The 7,186-nt window shown below is 39.1% G+C and overlaps 1 long non-coding RNA gene across 1 annotated transcript; it reads left to right on the top strand.

Moving 5' to 3' along the window:
- Positions 1-328: 328 nt before the first annotated feature.
- On the top strand, positions 329-4,454 carry LOC120325127. The gene is made up of 2 exons (XR_005566985.1): positions 329-444; positions 3,961-4,454. It is a non-coding gene; the product is annotated as an uncharacterized LOC120325127 (long non-coding RNA).
- The last annotated feature ends 2,732 nt before the right edge of the window (positions 4,455-7,186 follow it).

Genomic DNA, 7,186 nt, shown 5'->3' with positions numbered 1-7,186 from the left:
TAGAAAGACACTTTTAGAATTCTGGAAAATGTTTTACATCACAAAATCTATACTTTTTGCACTGAGGATTTGTTTCAGGGGAAGATTTCAGAGTGGCAAACTCTGGTGACTAAACAAAGAGTTAGAACCATAACTTTGGGCATCATGCTTTGAAAACAAAGCGAAAAACCCCAACCCAACTTTACAAAGTTTACATTAAAAAATCCTTACAAGGGTTTTTTTCTCAGTCTGTTTTTAAAAGCTTTGAAATAAGACTCTCCCAAATAATTCCCTTTTCACATCTTCAAATTTGTTCCATTTATATTTTTCATTGTCCCTTTCCAGTGCAGCTTAACTCTGAGTGTGCTGAAGCTTGAAATGTAGCTTCCGATTTATAATAGCAACAGGGCATGCAGCAAATGTCAACAAATCCCCCGTCACCCAGGCAAGGAGGAAATGTGAGAGGTAAGGCAGAATAGCCCTTCCTTGCTACATAACACACACACACACACAAAACCCCTCAGTGAAAAATAAAGAACTAAGGTCTTGTTCATGAGAAGCTATATGACTCCGTTAATATCAAACCAAAATCGTGACAGGAGGGTGACTTGCATTGAAAATTGCCAGTTATACATTCAATGCAGGTATAGACCTGCACAATTGATATGTACTTAATTTTAAAATGAAACTACTCCACCATCTATCTCCCTTTTTGCAAAATTAAAGGAATTAAAACACACTAGACTGACCATATTCTGAAAAAAAAGCACTCCATTAAACCCACATCACTGACCTTAAGTGACCTCAATAAATAAGTAACTGCTGAAGGCTCAACTCCCTTGTGAAACAATAGACCCAAACTTCAGTTGAGCGCATGCAAGAAAATGTCACAGGAGGGTAGCACAGGATTTCAGAGCAGAAAGTTTGAGAAATAAAAAGTACACACTGCCAAGTTACTGAGGTAACCTTTTAGCAAAGAAAATTCTGCATTTGTCTTAACTTTTAGAGCAGCAGGTACACCCCCTTCTTGCCATTCTATTAATAGAAATGGGGAGATGTGGTAGAAATACATTGTTTTCTTTTCCAGTCACTCTTTTTCCCTGTCTCTAAGATGTCATCTTATAAATTTATTCACTGGCCAATAATAAATCATGCAAAACATAGCAGGCCACTGGTTCTTTGTGAATTTTCTGTCAGTGGTTTTTACTCTAATGTGATCAGTCACCTGAGTCACATTACAGGCTTATTTCTGGCTCTAGCTTGGAACAGAGTATACCTGTAAGACAAGAGGGAAAGCTGCCTTTGATTGTGTCAAAAGGTCTATGAAATTAGGAGCTGATACACTGGCTCATAAAAGAAATTTAAGAATATTTTAAATCTGTTCCTTTGGACTACTTCCTGCCTGAAAAATCCTTCCTAGGAAAATGTGAATATTATGAGCAGGTTCATTCTTAAAATGGATTTTCTTCTGTTATCGTCAGGGACAGAATATGATTTAGATAAACAGAGTGTGGCAGGGAGCTTTTTTGTGTCATTTGAGGCCTTGTCCCTCTGTAAGTTGAGGCCAGTGCCTATGAAAAGCAGGGTTTGCCTGTCCATCATATATGCAGATTTGAACTCAATACCACAATTACAAGAGATGGAGTTAGTTCATCTTTAGAGGCTACCACCACTGAGCTGGATATTACCTTCTTAATCCCAGCTAGATAACAATCATGTGTTAGTTAAAACCACTGTACTGGTTGTTTCGCTTCTTTCTGAGACAAAAGAAGTAAAGAGATGATACTCCGTCTGTGGCCAGAACCAGACTGGCTCAGAGAACGGCAAGCTCATGTAAAATTAAGTTCTGAATGTTAATCTTAAAGCATTCATGTCCTAGTTTAAAATATCTGACTTAAATTCAGAAGTAGCAAGCTCAAAAAAAAAGAGTTAGGAAGAGATAGAGAGAGCAAGGTGTATGCAGAAGACTAGTTTTAGCACTCAGTTGGTATTGATACTAGAACACTGGGCAATACAGCAGTAGTGTTGTGCAGGCATCATCACTGGGACTTCTCCTCTTGCTCAAGTCTCCAGTTTTAAAAACCAGATTATTAAGCAGGATTAATATTTTCATCATCTTTTTACATGGAAGGATAGAACATGTCTGGGTAGGAGAGACTCCATTTTCTGATTCACTTGTGTGTTTACTTTGTCTTGAATTCAGTGATATTTTTTTCAGTAGGAAGAAATAAAGTTGTTGCTGACTTTGTATTCTGCTGTACCACAACACTTGGTAGAGGGAAAGGAAAGCAAATGTGCCGAGTTGCCAGGAGACAGATTTATTCTTAACTTCAGCATCTTGGCACTTCCACCATGACACTGCTTTCGTCTTTCTTCATTCCCTCATACTCCAGGCACAAGGCAGATTGATCAGAAATAGCAGGAAATGACCCACTCCTGTTTTCTACTAAATCATTCAGTTCTGTTTAGTTTTGAGCCGTTCACAGCCCCACAAAAAAGCCTGAATATTTTCGAAGAATGGCTGTGAAATGGGTGCAACATGGAAAATTCAAGTGGCAAATCTGCCTAGAAAAGCATCTGGTCCTTCTTTTCCTGCTTTCTTGCTTCCAAATGCCTATTTCGTCTTTGTGTTTAAAAGTAGCACTTGGGGAGAGGGGAAATAAATCAATCTGGTAATCTGTTTTTCTTGTGAAATAATATCTGTTTGCAAACATTCTTAAATGTGGATTAGGAATGGGGCAGAACTGGTGTTCCCCATCCAAACCTCTGCCACATTCATAGGACTAATCTGAAAACACATGCCATCATAAGAGAAGTATCTTTAGAAAATAGTTTTTCTGTTTTTTTTTTTATCTGAAGTTGAAGCCTAACCTCCAACATAAACCTGGGAGCGTACACAGTCTGAACTGGTTTATCTTGTCTGTAACATTTCTCTATCTGTTCCTAGACTTCACAGTTTTTAATCTGACAATGAAAGAAAGAACTTGAAGAAACTATGGAAAGCAATTAGTGATATTAGAGAATGGAAATGGTAGAATTAAAGAAATAAAAGTCCTATAATGAATCCAAAAGCATCAACAAAAGCCTTATATGGATAGAGAAACCACACCCGATGGCACACAGAAATGGAGCCTTCTATGGTGTAGGACAAGAAAGTACAGCACTCTCATGCCTTGAGGGTGGATAGAAGTTGTGGAAACCAGAGAATACTGGTCAGATACTGGAGAGAAGAATTATTTTAGTTGCAATTTCTGAAGAACTAGAAAGTAGGACTCCTTTACTGTAAGGAAAAAGGATTACGCAGAATCAGATAATATGCTGAGTTGGAAGGAAGGGACCCACAAGGATCATCGAGTCCAGCTTTTAGCCCTGCCCGGGACCACCCCCAAGAGTCACAGCATGTGCCTGAGAATATAATCCAAATGCTCCTTGAACTCTGTCAGGCTTGGTAGTGTGACCACTTCCCTGGGGAGCCTGTTCCAATGCCCAACCACCCTCTGGATGGGAAACTTTTTTCTAATATCCAACCTAAACCTCCCCTAACAAAGCTTTATGGTGTTCCCTTAAGTCTATCACTGGTCACCAAACGTGAGAAATAAGTGCCTCCCTTCTGCTTCTCCTCATGAGAAAGCTGAAAGTTCTGAACCTGCAGAAATCTTTATGAGCAATAATGGTGTGGAAGATTTTCAAGGTATTGATCCTATCTGTTGGCTTCATTGTTCCTTTTCATTCTTTTCCTCTTTTTTTCTGCACTGTACAGTTTTTTGTAAACTTTAAAGGTAAAATTGTCTCCTTGCTTCTTTTCTTGGAATAACTCCTTGATGAAAGTCTGACATGTAGGAATCTGCTGGTAACAATGGAAAACCCACAGAAAGAATAGTCTTTAGAGATAAAAACTTACTTCTTCATGTACAGCACCATATGTAAGGAATAAATAGAAGGCAAGTTCTCCATGATTTCTTATTTTCTTCTCTTCTTCAGGAGAAACTACAACTCTGTCTGAAAAAAAATGAAGAGAAAGCTGTTGTTTAGAAGACCATCCAACAGCGTAACAGACTTCTGAATTTGATAGGGTGCTTAGATAGTGATGAGAAGAGCAGGAACTTGAAAAGAAGAAAACAAGAAAGGAAGGCAAGAATGAAGAGAGATGGAAGCAGAAGAACAGTCTAGTCAATATAAATTTAAACAGAGAAGAAAATGAGACTAAAGAGGATCAGAGAAAGGTGAAGGAGTTACTTTCAGAGGAATTTCCTAGCACTGAGAGAGTAGATAGCAGGACACGATGGAGCTCTAAGAGACTATTTTAGACCAGAAAGGTCATGTTTTAGTTGCCAGGAATTTGTTCTCAGTTACTCTGATCTGTATAATGTACTGTCCCATTTCTTGGAGACACACCAAAGGATTCCAGATTATCAGCAGCTACCTGATCTGCAATGCTGGAGAGATGAGAAATTCATTAACAATTTTGCAAGGTGGATGAGACAAAATGTTTTCCAAGTAGTGCTTGTATGATTTTCAGTGACATTTATGCATATCACAAGTCTGCTTTCTTTTTCAACTGTACTGAATCCAGTAAAGGTGAAAAAAAGGGAATCAGTCCAAATAAACATTGTCCTTCCATAGCTCTGTGTACCAAACAGAAAAATCCAGAATAACTTTAGCTGTGTAGTGGTATGGATGCTGTAATCCAAATGATTTGGTCATTTGGTTTGGCCATATTGAAAGAAGGCACATCTAAAAAATATCTTGGGGTTGCACACTATACATCTGATATATGTGTCCATGAGTATTCTACCTTGTCTGCACAGTCAATGATGATGGAATATTATCCTATCCTGGTAATACATTCACAGGCACAGAGGGAGGATATATGTCCGATCAGTTGTACACATGCAGGTTCAGGAAATGCTTTTCTTCAAACCTCATTGTTACTTCAGCAATACTTTCAACTTTGATAGCCCTGAGGAATATAATAAAATTAATTTCCTTGCAAACCTCAATGACGAATTCAAAAATTGATTTCCCCCTTTCTGCTTGATAGGCAACTGACTCCTAGCTGTCCAGATAGCAAAACTCTCTTGGATAACAAATCACAGCAAACAGCATATGGAATTTCTCAGGTGGGTAAGTTGCAGCTTCATGGCTGGGACAGAGAGCTCTAATCTAATGTCTTAATGAACGTGCTTTTGTTTAATGAGATGATTGTCTACTTACTGCTGTATTTCCAGTGCAACTGGCTCTTTCTAAAGTGAACTTGCATTCTTGGCTCAAGAAGGTAATACGCAATGGGATGATTTGTCAGCTTATACTCAGGCTGCAACTCCTTTATTCTTGTCCAGTAGTTCATGCTATAGTGCTGGTACTGCTGGAATGATTTTGGTTTTTCATTTTCTGTGATATCAAAACTGCTTCTCATTTTTCCACTGGTTTCCGAGGCAGCTGTGAAGGAGTGTAACAGAGAAAAAAACCATGTTCTTAAAAATATCTATATTTCTATGTATCAACATTAGCCACAAATGCCCTTATATCATAGACAAGTAGTTGCACACTATTGCTGTGCATGGTAAGTTTCAGGCAAAGAATTCCATGCTTCAAGCACATTTCCTTTCACATCCTAAGACAAGTTGTCCCAAACCACTCTACCAGCTGGATGAATTCCTGCCTACTTGTGTCAAATAGGATCAGTTTTCTGTTTTACTTGACGCTGATACAGAACAGTGCTAACAGATACGTAGGGTGTGACATCAAGCTGCTAATATCAGTAAGGTTTCAGGGTAAGCCCTGAAGATCAATTCTTTGAGTTATGCAATGGAGAAAGAGGAATGAAAGATATGGAGCTGTGCACTTTCAGTGCAAGGCTTTCATCAGCCTGCAAGCTTATTAATGGAATTTTTTCCTATGCACTAATATCACAGATGGGTAGTGCTGGAGAAATGGCAGGCACAATGAGATTTCCACTGCAGCAAACGGGAGCGAGGGGAATCATACTCTTAGCTTTCTTCCAGGCAAAGCAGAGGGCAAAACTGTCTGAAGAGTCTAGATGTTTATGCAAATGACATACAGGGGAGAGCAGAGGACGAGTTAGTTTCCATTGCCTTAATTTACCACAACTGAATGTTTTCACTGTATCTGCCTTGAAGAAAACAGCTTGTGTAAACATCTACACCAGGGGCTACCTTACATTTAATGTTTTAGCCTCACCACGTGGCTCTCAAAGACATGAATGACTGCAGTGTGGATTGTGGAAAAAAAAAGAATAAAATGGATGAGAGCGGATTAAGTTTTCAAAGAAGACAAGATCAGTCTTATCTCAATAGCCATTCGTTTCACATCTTTACTACTTTTGTCACAGCAATACTATCAGAACAGAAAAATGTTAATTTTGCTAATATTCTCTCCTGGACTCAAAAATGAATGTAATGAAGGAAAAAGACTTAAATAAGATAGAGTAATTTCCTGAATGCCAGCAACCAGAGCAGGAAGGAGTAGATAAATGCTGGTTCACAATAACTCTCACGTACCACCATTGGCCTTAAACACACCAACTATTAAACAATAAATGTGATCCCACCTAAGTCAGCTCAATTCAGATCCGTATCTGATTTTGTAAGTGATGTACCTAACCCAAAAAGACAGGCAGAGTTTCTAGTCTGGGTGCAGTTGATTCGGAGTGTGACTTCTGCGTTTGACCCACATATTGATATTCTAAAGTGGCTCAATTTATCAGCCTGAGTCAGTGATGCCCTGAAGATCTTTGCACTATGAAATACCCTCAGGCTTCACGGAATCACAGAATGGTTCAAGTTGGAAGAGACAACAGCGGGCCATCTAGTCCAATCTCCCTGCTCAAGCAGGGTCATCCTAGACCACATGGCACAGGATTGTGTCCAGACGGTTCTGGGGTATCTCCAGTGAGGGAGAGTCCACAACCTCTCTGGGCAGACAATCTGCTCCAGTGTGTAGAACTGTTCCAGGCTGTTCCAGGCTATTCCAAGCTATCCCAGGGTGCCTGTTCGAGGCTTCCAAGTGAACTTAAGTAAGCATTTTGAGTTAGGCAATATTAAAACCAAACCACACCTAACCAAACCAAAAAGCAATATATTAGATTTGACCCAGGAGAAATGATTCCAGTTGAAATCCTTACATTTTATGTCCAGATTGTAAAGTGGATCAGGAAGCCCAAATTTTCACTCAGATGAGTCTTGAT

This window comes from Pipra filicauda, unplaced genomic scaffold (genome assembly GCF_003945595.2).
Source record: "Pipra filicauda isolate LSUMZ 115617 unplaced genomic scaffold, ASM394559v2 scaffold83_size3615187_pilon, whole genome shotgun sequence".
Lineage (NCBI taxonomy): Eukaryota > Metazoa > Chordata > Aves > Passeriformes > Pipridae > Pipra > Pipra filicauda.
The sequence above is the reverse complement of the archived record's forward strand: the minus strand, read 5'-3'. Positions and strand labels throughout refer to the sequence as shown.